Genomic DNA, 13,077 nt, shown 5'->3' with positions numbered 1-13,077 from the left:
GAGATTGTAAGTGCAATAAATTTTAAAGTTTTAATCGTCCAAACGGTATTCTGCTATGAGGAGTTTTTATTTGGAGGTACTAAATCAGCAGCTGAGATCATCCCTAACTAGTGGCACAGACAATGGTGCGGTCATTAAAGAGAATCTGTATTGTTAAAATCGCACAAAAGTAAACATACCAGTGCGTTAGGGGACATCTCCTATTACCCTCTGGCACAATTTCGCCGCTCCCCGCCGCATTAAAAGTGGTTAAAAACAGTTTTTAAAAGTTTGTTTATAAACAAACAAAATGGCCACCAAAACAGGAAGTAGGTTGATGTACAGTATGTCCACACATACAAAATACATCCATACACAAGCAGGCTGTATACACCCTTCCTTTTGAATCTCAAGAGATCATTTGTGTGTTTCTTTCCCCCTGCATCTCTCATGCACTGAAGTTTCAGGCTGCTCTTTTCTTCCTGCAAACAGCTTTGCCCTTGTCTGAATTTCCTCAGTATGTGAAAGCCCAGCCAGCTCAGAGGACGATTTATCCAGCTTGTAAAAGATAAGAGAGCAGAAAGAAGCTGCACTAATCTAAATATCACACAGGCAGTGTGCAGAGAAAGGGCCTGAAAGGGGAAGTTCATAGCAGAACCACAACACTGAAGAACTTGGCAGCCTTCCAGACACAGGCCGACAAGTCTGACAGGGGAAAGATACATTGATTTATTACAGAGCCTGTGATAGCAGAAAGTGTTGCAGTAAGCCAGAACACATTAGAATAGCTTTTGGAACTTGTAGGATGATAAAAAACAGGGTGCAATTTTTGTTACGGAGTCTCTTTAAAGACAAAGGTCGTTGAGGTCGGGGGTGACCCGGGAATAACCCCAAGGTGTAACTGAGACCTAATTGGGGGTCTTAGCAAAGGGTGAGTCCCTTTCCATTACGTGGTGGTGGTGGTGTGAACCAAGTTCTGAGATTGTCATAGATTTAATTGATAAACTGTGTATTATTGGCGAGAGAGATTTCCTCCCCCATCCAGCAGGGCTGTGTTGCGCTATATTACTAGACTGTTACTGCTTTATCTGAGGCAAACTTACATTGATAAACCTCTTGCCATGACCAATTAAATATTACAATGTATCTACAAAACAAATGTATGTTGAACTCGATGAACGTCTTTTTCAACCCAAATAACTATGTAACTATGTAAATGAATGAAGTGTACCGTATGACGGGTGTGATAAGCTAGTGGAGCACAACAATATTGAGTAAAGACTTGTGATTTCATAAGGGCAGACATCTTTTTGGTTGAAAGAAGGTGACAGGGAGCATGAAACACAGCTCCAACTGTCCTCTGTGCTGATCACCCCTCCCAGTTGCTAGGCAACGTGAATAACGACATAGGAAATACCATCATGCTTTGCACAGCATCAGGGGAAAAAAGCACAGGCAGTTTTCTTTGATGGATTGAATGATAGTATAAACTATCGGGTGTTTCTACCTGAATAGTTGTTTTGTGGCTACTCTATGGATTCCCTGAAAACACTCTGATTGCTCCTATATTCCTCCCTGTGTGCGTTTCTTGCTCTCACCATATGCATTCCCAGATTGCTGTTATTGAATATATCAGGAGATCCAACAAGTTGGGTTACTCTTTTCTCTTCATATAAGATACTGCTCCGCACTTTTGTCTCCCTTTATGTAAAGTAATTTTCATCTTATTCACATTCTACTATGCATCTTTGTATTGGGTTTTAAAATTTATATATTTGTCATCATCTATCATGTTATTAGATAAAAATGTTTTTTCATTTTTTCACATGCACCCAATAGTCAATTCTTCATTTGTAAAATTGTCTATATAAAACAGATATCTCTATCTACCGTATATTCCGGCGTATAAGACGACCCCCCAACTTTTCCAGTTAAAATATAGAGTTTGGGATATACTCGCCGTATAAGACTACCCCTCTTCCAACGCACACCAAATAAAAAAAAAAAAAAAAAAAATCATGTACTGTTGCTGTGTATGAACAGATACTGGTGCTGTGTATATATATATATATATATATATACTTCTTTGGTGTTTTAGGGATGCTGGTTTTGTTGGCAGTCTGTGACTCTCAGCAAAGCAGGATATAATTAAGAGAATTTGACATTTTATTTTAATGAGGGTTTGCAAATAGTTTATTATACAATCTGCTTGTTCTTAAAACCTCAACTGAAAAGTCCAGCAATATACTGCTTATACTGCTTAGGTGTAAAACAGAAAATCACAAGCCCAATATAATGATTTTTAATTAATGATATTTAATTAAGCAGTTACTGTATTGCAGACAAAATGCAAATATGTTAATGCCAAATGCCGGGTTACATCAGAAAATATGCCTGAAGAAGGGGCTAGTTCACTGAAAGTTTATATTATGAAAAGTTTTATCCTACCTACAATAATTAGCTTACCGTATATACTCGGATACAAGTCGACCCCGTGTATAAGTCGACCCCCAAAATTTGACCCTCACAAGGTGGACTTTTCCAATTATTCAAGTATAAGTCTATAGGTAAGTCTATAGAGTCTATAGGTAAGCCAGCCAGGTATCTGCCTCCAGTATAGGTAGCCAGCATAGGTAGGCAGCCAGGTATAGTTGCCCCCAGTATAGGTAGGTAGCCAGTATAGTTGCCATTAGCATAGGTAGGTAGCCAGTATAGTTGCCAGTAGCATAGGTAGGTAGCCAGTATAGTTGCCATTAGCATAGGTAGGTAGTCAGTATAGTTGCCAGTAGCATAGGTAGGTAGCCAGTATAGTTGCCAGTAGCATAGGTAGGTAGCCAGTATAGTTGCCATTAGTATAGGTAGGTAGCCAGTATAGTTGCCAGTAGCATAGGTAGGTAGCCAGTATAGTTGCCATTAGTATAGGTAGGTAGCCAGTATAGTTGCCAGTAGTATAGGTAGGTAGCCAGTATAGTTGCCAGTAGTATAGGTAGGTAGCCAGTATAGTTGCCAGCAGCATAGGTAGGTAGCCAGTACAGTTGCCCCCATGTATAGGCTGCAGCGGTGGGGAGAGTGGGCATGGAGGCAAACATCTCACCTTCTATCCTTCATCTACTTCCTCTCCCAGGCATCCCATGCGTTGATACCAGCGTTTCCTGTGATGACATCATCACAGGAGACGCTGGTATCAGCACAAGGGGATGCGTGGGAGAGGAAGTAGATGGAGGATAGAGGCTGTGGAAGGTGGGATGTTTGCCTCCATGCCCGCTTTCCCCGCCGCTGCAGCAGTCTCCTCTCACCATCCACCGCTGGGCGCAGTCTCCTCTCTTCTGCTCGCTTCTCCTCCACTCGCGCGGTAACTTCCGGTCCCGACGTCATGTGACATCGGGAGCCGGACCATCTCTCTTAAGGGGGCAGACGCGCGAGTGAGGGAGAAGAGAGGAAAAGAGGACACTGCGCCCAGCGATGGATGGTGAGTAACCCCTCCACACACACACACCCCACATCCATAACACACACCCTCACCCCACTCAGGCTGTAAGTCGCAAAATTTAGGACTATGCGACTATAAGTCGACCCCCCCACTTTTGTACTTTGAATCAGTCCTAAATTTTGCGACTTATACCCGAGTATATACGGTAGCTAATGTACTGAATTCTTTTATTTTTCTGCTGAAAGATCATCAAATGTTTGTCCTAATACAAAAACTCAAACATTTGGGGTTTTTTTTTCGAGTTGTTATTGCAGGCCATAACCACCTAAGGTAAGAATTTACATTAAATCTTTGTCTGTGGGCCTATTATGTGTGCTTTGTTCCAGCGCATGTGTGTTTGATAAACCCAGCAACGGGAATGATTGCTGCACAGAATGAGCTATTAATGAGCTCTGAGGAACAGACTCACAATTCTCCAAGTGTTTTGCCTCATCCTATTTAGTCAAATCTCTGATTTTATTTTTTTTAACATTCCCAAGTTCATTTTTTTTTATATAAGTCTTCCAGTGAATGCTTTAGACACTTCAATTGTGGCTGCTAGGCTGAGGAGAAGGTCTCTACCACCTCTTGTGCTAGCTTTTTAATAATAGCCATCTGTAGTCCAGCGCTGCGTAATATGTTGGCGCTTTACAAATACAATAAATAATAATAGTCATTGTCACGGAATAGCCGTGAGAAACGCAGGTGAATCTAGAGAATTCACAGTCGCTTTCCTGATCGCTCCCTGTCGGATCTGTGCAGTCATGCAAGCGATCCGAAAACGACATTTTTGTGTTGTTTTAAATCCAGAGATCTGTTCCCCTGTGAGCCAAAGCAGTCCCCTCACCCCTCATGAATGCCTCACCACTCAGGAATCTCGCACGTGGCAGGGTTCCCTGCAGGGCCTAGCTCATTCCCCCTACAGCAGATGTCCCCATGAAAAGGACCAGGAAACTGGCTCCACAGGGGGGCCATAGACAGCCAGACGATCCGGCACCGAGCCCGGGCCATAAGAAAAGCATGGGTGGTATGATTTCCTGTCAGCATATGAAAACCGTATGTCGCACAGCTATAAAATTCATATCGTCTTGTTCGGTAAAATCTGGCCATCATGCTGATATGGAATTCGTTGGGATAGACCGTCCGGTTATCGAGATATGAATCTTCTCAGGAGCCTGACCCGCTAGCTTAGCCGTGTCTGATGTCATATTAATCTGTATTTTCCAACAAGTCTGAAGCTGCTACCCCCCTAAATATAACGTGTATGGTTCAGGAGTTACAGCATTTCATAAGTTTAGCCCTAAAATCTCTCAGAGGGAATGAACTGTCATTGGTGGGTGACTCAGAGGGGCCGGCATTGCCACACCCCCCAAACCAGCTTCATCAAAAGCACCTGGCCAGCAGGCGGGCGGGGAATTCCTCCCTTTACCATCTTCATGACAATCTGCTGCCAGCCAGAGGACATAGGGCTGGTGGCCATTTTGCTGACCCATCTGAACAAAGAACTCTAAGAACTTGAAACCGTTTTGCTTGAACTTGATTGGAAACCAGAACTCTGATTTTTCCCACAAAAAGGACATCTTTCCAGGAACTAAGTATTTTTCTCCCTTCTTTTATTTTTCATACTGGCTATTACTGTTTCAATAATTGTTGATTTTAATAATTGTCTGTATATATTAATTATTTATATTGCTGTGAATAAAGACTTCTCCCAAGTCATTCACTGTTTCGCTACCCTGCTTATCAACACACACAGAAATGATCCCGGGTCTCTGAAGATACGCTACTGTTTGTTTGTTGTTGGCTAGACAGAATATCGTGTGTTAACCGTTTTATTCGCAGGACTAGTCAGTTAGTGAGTTCCTCTGTCTCCGGAAACAGAGGTGGTGGCAGATCCCATGAACTAGTGTGTGAGTTGTAATCACCCGTGTCTCACAGGCTCCCTTCTGAGTTGTCTGCGGCTAATTCTTAACGGTTCCTGCGCATTGACTGCGACCAGAGTTCGCACGATCTGTGCGCTGGCACCGTTTAGAAGGCTAAGTGCGGTCAGCCAGTAGGGCTCCTGTGACAGTGTTAGGCAGCGGTTGGGACCTGTGTTGTGCTGAAAGTATCTACGATAGCGCTAGCGCTATCGAGAAACGAACTAATTCGTTGGTGTAGCTGGAAGGCAATATATTTTTTATATATACAGAGAGACTGTGTAGCCAGTACCCCTTCCCCAAAGTTTTATTTTATTTGGCATGGAAATGTCCGGGAACTACCAGAACATGTGCCTAGCAGACCTGGAAAATCTTTGCGAAGAGAGGGGCATTGGCATCCTCCGCAAGACAAAACGGGACCTGATAGCCGACTTGTCCAGATGGGATACCCAGCAACTGCGGGAGCCGGGAGTGTCCGCTGAGGTGGATACCAGCCCATCTGACAATCGAGGGGAACCAGAGACTGAGACTCCGGACCGTACAGAGGTTGTGCATCCTGAGGGCCCTGCATCAACAGTTACGCCGGAGAATGTCAGTGTGGACCCCAATCCCAGAGTTTCTGACAGTACTCGCCCGGAACTGGCCAGTACTGGACTGTCCATGGGTGCTGACCCGGTAATGCAGCAGGCATTACAAAAGCTCATGGAGACTGACCTGGACAAGTACCTGCAGTACATGCGTGAGGAGCGCCAATCTGCAGAACGCAAGGCGGCTGAGGAACGCCAATCTGCGGAACGCACAGCTGCTGCTGCTGCTGCTGAACGCCACGCGGAGAGGGATGCCGCAGAGGCGCGGGAGAGACGACAGCATGAGCTCAACATGGCAAAGGTTCAACAGGCCAGCCGGAGTTCACCGCCCAGCCTCCCTGCCGAAGGAGCTGCAGCACCCGTAAGTGCAAAATTTAAATTTGCTAATATTGAAAAAGACACTGACATTGACTTGTTTTTGCGGTCTTTTGAAAAAGCATGCCGTCAGTATCGTCTGTCCCAAGACCAGTGGGCCAGACATCTGACACCTTTGCTGCGCTACAAAGCGCTTGATGCTTTCGCAGAATTGCCTGCGGAAAAGGATAATGATTATGATGCTATAAAAGACGCTATCATTACTAAGTACCAGCTGACGCCAGAAGCCTATCGCAAAAAGTTCAGGGCCTGGCAGAAAAAGTCTTCTGATTCGTACCGAGATGTGGTCAGCAGCTTGCTCACCACACTCCGGCAGTGGACTCTAGGCCTCACCAAAGGGTCTTATGGCGTCCTGGAGGACTTGATAGTCCTCGAACAATTTCTGAACATTTGCCCTGCTGATGTACGACAGTTTGTGTTAGAACGCAGGCCGACTTCAGCCACTGTCGCTGCAGACCTTGCTGAGACTTTTGCAACTACCCGGGTGGCTGATACCCGCAGAACTGTCCCATCCAGCTGGAGAGGAGGTCCGCCCAATACTCTGGCAGACTCTCCTGCCCCTGTGAGCCGTCCGCCACAGAGGCCACCCAGCGCAGCTGCTGCACCCAGGTCTGCAGCCCCTGGAGAGGTCACCTGTCACTACTGCCACAAAACGGGACACATGAAGTTCACCTGTCCGGAGCGGAGGCAGACCACCCCAACACCTGGCCCACCTGCACCTCGCCCGCGGCAGACGCCACCTGCCAGTGTACCCCAACCAGGAGCCGCATCCAACATGATGTTTGCCACGGGGACAGGGAACTCCCCCACCACCAGCAATCACCAGCTGGTTACTGTGAATGACCAGCTTGTCACTGGTTTCCGTGACACCGGAGCAGATGTCACTCTGGTGCGTGCACACCTTGTCCCCGCAGAGGCCATCATTCCTGACCAGTACCTCACCCTCACTGGAGTGGGGGGCACTCTTTCGCACATTCCCCAAGCCCGGGTGTCCATCGACTGGGGGGTGGGGGTCCACGAGAAGGTTGTTGGGATCCTGGACCAACTGCCGGTCCCCGTTTTGCTGGGGACCGACTTGGGCACGCTGGTGTCGTACTATGAACCTGCACCAAGCCCTGTGGAATGCCAGGACGGAGACGGACTCTCTGCCCACACCCAGGTACTTTGCACCCAGGGGCAAGAACAGGGGGGAGGTGGGTTGAACGTGCCCAGTTCAAGGGAACCTGTGTTTGATGTACAAACTGTCTGTGATGAAAATGTTCCTGTTACTGTTATTAATGCTTGTAACAATGATGTAGATGATGCCAATATGTGCCATTCTGAAGGTATACCTGTGCTAGCGGTAACACGCAGCCATACTGCTCAGAACCTGAGCTCAGAACAGGTGGAGGAGGTTCCGGCCTCCTCCCCCTCCTCTGACCACAGGGATGGTACCCTTCAGCCACTAGCCTCATATGCCACGGGCCAGCTGGCTGAGAGTGAGAGTGCTGCATTTGTGCAAGCACTCCAGACTGACCCTAGCCTCGAGGCCCTCAGAAAACAGGCTTCTGAGCCCCTCACAGACGAGGCTACATTCAAGGTATACTGGGAAGGTGGGAAGTTGTACAGTGAGCCTGTACACCCCACCGAAGGTGAAATGGGGATGGGTACCAAGTTGCTTGTGGTACCTAGTGCCTTCCGGGGGCATGTGCTGAAGTCCGCACATGACATTCCCCTGGCCGGGCACTTGGGGATCCACAGGACACTTGATCGTATCCGGGGACATTTCTACTGGCCTCAAATGCGGATAGATGTGACGAACTACTGCCGCTCATGTACCATTTGCCAAAAGGTAAAAAGGGCTGGGAATCCCCGCAAAGCTCCCTTGTGTCCACTGCCAATCATAGGTGAGCCCTTTCACAGAGTGGCGGTCGACATAATTGGACCATTGCCCACTCCCAGCAGCAGTGGCAAAAGGTACATCCTGACGGTGGTGGATTACGCCACCCGCTATCCTGAGGCCATGGCGCTTTCCTCCCTGAGGGCGGACAAGGTAGCCGATGCGCTACTTAACATTTTCTCCCGAGTCGGGTTCCCTGCGGAGATGCTCTCTGATCAGGGAACCCAGTTTATGTCCGGACTTATGGAGGCCCTGTGCAAAAAGATACAGATGACGCACCTTGTCTCCAGTCCCTACCACCCGCAGACCAATGGACTGTGTGAAAGGTTCAACGGGTCGCTGAAGCAAATGCTGACCACGTTTGTTGAGTCGCAAGGTGGGGACTGGGAACGATACCTGCCTCATCTGTTGTTTGCATACAGGGAGGTGCCGCAGGAATCTACCGGGTTCTCCCCGTTCGAGCTCCTGTATGGTAGGAATGTCCGAGGACCCCTACAATTGATGCGGGAGACGTGGGAGGGCAAGGGGGACCCCACAGATGTCTCGGTAGTGGATTATGTCCTCAAGTTCAGGGACAAGATGGAGTCCCTCACAGACATGGTAACGGAAAATATGGCCCAGGCTCAGGCCAAACAAAAACTCTGGTATGACCGCACTGCTGGAGAGAGGTCATTTGAAGTAGGTGACAAAGTGTATGCCCTTCTTCCAGTGAGGCAGAACAAGCTGCAAGCGGCCTGGGAGGGACCCTACACTATAGTGCAACGGGTAAACCCTCTGACATATCTGGTGAACATGGGAGGCAGGAAACAGAAAAGCTTTCATGTCAACATGCTGAAGGCCCACCATGACAGGACCAAGTATGTGCTGCCAGTGTGCAGCCGGTTAGAGCAGGAAGAGGCAGACCCCCTGTTAGACCTGCTGGCTGACATACGAGATGTGGACAGCGACCTAAGCGTCAACCCACAACTCTCCTCGTCCCAGCAAGAGCAATTGCAGGAGGTTCTGGGTCCGTACCAGCACACCTTCTCTGGTGTCCCGGGGCGGACCAGTCGGGCAGTGCATAGGGTAGATACGGGCACCCATCCCCCCATCAGGCAATCCGCTTACCGCGTCTCCCCAGAGGTGCAAGCGGACATGCAGAAAGAGGTGAGGGAGATGCTAGAGCTAGGGGTTGTTCAAAAGTCCTGTAGTGCCTGGGCAGCCCCTGTTGTCCTGGTCCCCAAGAAGGACCAGACAACTCGGTTCTGCGTGGACTACAGGAAGTTGAACGCCATCACCACTACAGACGCCTACCCCATGCCTCGCATTGATGAGTTGTTGGATACGCTGGCGTCCGCCAGGTACCTATCAATCATGGATCTGAGCCGGGGGTACTGGCAGATACCCCTTGCACCTGACGCGAGGCAGAAGTCGGCCTTCATCACCCCTTTTGGCCTCTTCGAGTTCACGATGATGCCCTTTGGGATGAAGAACGCTCCTGCCACGTTTCAGCGGGCCGTAAACGACCTGCTGGAGGGACTGCAAGGGTTCGCTGTAGCGTACTTGGATGACATTGCGGTGTTCAGCCCCACCTGGGAGGAACACCTCAAACACCTGTCCCAGGTACTAGAGAGGCTGGCCGCAGCCAATCTGACAGTTAAGCCGAGTAAGTGTCAGATTGGTATGACCGAGGTGCAGTACTTAGGTCACCGGGTGGGGGGTAACACCCTGAAACCTGACACGGGAAAGGTTGACGCCATCCTGGCATGGCCTCGGCCTATCACGAAAAAGCAGGTCCAGGCGTTCCTGGGGACCGCCGGCTACTATAGGAAATTTGTTCCAGCCTATAGTACCCTGGCGAAGCCCCTGACCGATGCCACTAGCAAGAAACACCCCAAGGTTGTTAGCTGGACCCCCGCTTGCGAGAACGCCTTCCAAGCGTTGAAGCAGGCACTCGCGAGTGCCCCTGTGCTTCAAGCCCCGGATTTCAGTCGTCGGTTTGTTGTGCAAACCGATGCCTCTGACTACGGTCTCGGCGCAGTCCTCAGCCAGGTGGATGGAAAGGGAGATGAACACCCTATCCTCTACCTGAGCCGGAAGCTCCTGCCCCGAGAGGTAGCCTACTCCACAACTGAAAAGGAGTGCCTAGCGATTGTGTGGGCCCTACAGAAACTACAATCGTATCTGTACGGCCGCTCCTTCACGATCATTACCGACCATAACCCCCTCAGTTGGCTAAACCGTACTGCTGGGACCAATGGCAAGCTCCTACGGTGGAGCCTGTCATTGCAACAGTACGACTTTACGATCCAACACAAAGCAGGCAGCCGACACCAAAACGCCGATGGGCTGTCCCGGTGTCAGGGGGAACTGGACCCGACAGCGCCAATGGCTGCTACCGCGGATGTCTTGCTGACAACCCCCTACACAGCATCAGGAAAGGGAGGTGTCACGGAATAGCCGTGAGAAACGCAGGTGAATCTAGAGAATTCACAGTCGCTTTCCTGATCGCTCCCTGTCGGATCTGTGCAGTCATGCAAGCGATCCGAAAACGACATTTTTGTGTTGTTTTAAATCCAGAGATCTGTTCCCCTGTGAGCCAAAGCAGTCCCCTCACCCCTCATGAATGCCTCACCACTCAGGAATCTCGCACGTGGCAGGGTTCCCTGCAGGGCCTAGCTCATTCCCCCTACAGCAGATGTCCCCATGAAAAGGACCAGGAAACTGGCTCCACAGGGGGGCCATAGACAGCCAGACGATCCGGCACCGAGCCCGGGCCATAAGAAAAGCATGGGTGGTATGATTTCCTGTCAGCATATGAAAACCGTATGTCGCACAGCTATAAAATTCATATCGTCTTGTTCGGTAAAATCTGGCCATCATGCTGATATGGAATTCGTTGGGATAGACCGTCCGGTTATCGAGATATGAATCTTCTCAGGAGCCTGACCCGCTAGCTTAGCCGTGTCTGATGTCATATTAATCTGTATTTTCCAACAAGTCTGAAGCTGCTACCCCCCTAAATATAACGTGTATGGTTCAGGAGTTACAGCATTTCATAAGTTTAGCCCTAAAATCTCTCAGAGGGAATGAACTGTCATTGGTGGGTGACTCAGAGGGGCCGGCATTGCCACACCCCCCCAAACCAGCTTCATCAAAAGCACCTGGCCAGCAGGCGGGCGGGGAATTCCTCCCTTTACCATCTTCATGACAATCTGCTGCCAGCCAGAGGACATAGGGCTGGTGGCCATTTTGCTGACCCATCTGAACAAAGAACTCTAAGAACTTGAAACCGTTTTGCTTGAACTTGATTGGAAACCAGAACTCTGATTTTTCCCACAAAAAGGACATCTTTCCAGGAACTAAGTATTTTTCTCCCTTCTTTTATTTTTCATACTGGCTATTACTGTTTCAATAATTGTTAATTTTAATAATTGTCTGTATATATTAATTATTTATATTGCTGTGAATAAAGACTTCTCCCAAGTCATTCACTGTTTCGCTACCCTGCTTATCAACACACACAGAAATGATCCCGGGTCTCTGAAGATACGCTACTGTTTGTTTGTTGTTGGCTAGACAGAATATCGTGTGTTAACCGTTTTATTCGCAGGACTAGTCAGTTAGTGAGTTCCTCTGTCTCCGGAAACAGAGGTGGTGGCAGATCCCATGAACTAGTGTGTGAGTTGTAATCACCCGTGTCTCACAGGCTCCCTTCTGAGTTGTCTGCGGCTAATTCTTAACGGTTCCTGCGCATTGACTGCGACCAGAGTTCGCACGATCTGTGCGCTGGCACCGTTTAGAAGGCTAAGTGCGGTCAGCCAGTAGGGCTCCTGTGACAGTCATCCTGGCTTATCTAAGTAGGGTCAGCCTGTGCCTGATTTGCAATTTAAGTAAAATGAAGAATGGTGCTGTTCACAATTGTGTAAAAGGACACTTGAATCATAAAAGCTATAATGTCACGAAATTACAAAGAATTGTTTTCCTTTCAGGTCTATTTTTTAAATCTGCAGCTGGCTAGGAAATAACAACTTTTTTCAAATATTATTTACATTCTGACTTACTTTGGGGGCCGATTTATTGTGTATGCTAGCAAATTTGTGCCCGTGGATACAATACAAACCACACTGTGAGGTTGTTAATTAGTGAGCAAAATTGCAGCAGAAACGCAGTATAATTGTGGAATTGTAAGCTGGGGAAGCACATAGAGGCTTTGGGCAGTATATGGGTGGGTAAATTGAACAATTTTGATACATATGAGAACTGTTGTTTGAGTGAAGGAATTGAAAACCTTGGGCTGCAGCTACTGTTTTTGCACCCTGCGCTGTTGCTACTGATAAATGGTGTTTTTCTTATTATTGCTACCATTATTGTTATCTGTTTCCTTATGTTGTTGTCATTGATAATTTGCGTTGTCTTTCTTCCAACTTGTGCCCTGATGTTGCCAAAAAACATATCTGGACATGGCCCAGTCATGCTAGGCAAATAAAACTGATTCTGATGCAGCTCGTCCAACAATCCAGCTGTACCCACGTAGCAGGATCCCAGTGCTTTGCGTTCCCGCTTTGTTTCTGCGGATGTGTGTTCACCGTCGCCGGGTGGCGACTAGATTGGGGAACACGCATTTGGTCTGTCTCTGTGCTCTCTCTTTAAGGGCTATCTTGCCCTGCCTTGCTTCCCATCGTACAATTCCTATCTGGCATCTGTGGCTGTGCAGAGGATCTGTTCCTCTGCACTCCATAGCTCCATCTGCCGGCGGGAATTCCCCTCTACAGGTGCATAGCACCCTTGCTGGGTTCCCTCAGATTATACGCTTGTGGAGGATTTCCACAGTGTCAGCGCGCATCCTGTGCGCTGATCAAGGGAATAATTCCACAATCGTTACAACAT

General features: G+C 48.3%; 1 protein-coding gene across 1 annotated transcript in view; it reads left to right on the top strand.

Annotated features, from left to right (window-relative positions):
• Positions 1–13,077, top strand: part of NDUFS6 (NADH:ubiquinone oxidoreductase subunit S6) — a 34,889-nt gene that overhangs the window by 14,671 nt on the left and 7,141 nt on the right. The window lies entirely within an intron of this gene.

This window comes from Hyperolius riggenbachi, chromosome 5 (assembly GCF_040937935.1).
Source record: "Hyperolius riggenbachi isolate aHypRig1 chromosome 5, aHypRig1.pri, whole genome shotgun sequence".
In the NCBI taxonomy this organism is placed as follows: Eukaryota; Metazoa; Chordata; class Amphibia; order Anura; family Hyperoliidae; genus Hyperolius; species Hyperolius riggenbachi.
Note: the sequence above shows the minus strand (reverse complement) of the source record. Positions and strands in the feature narration are given on the sequence as shown.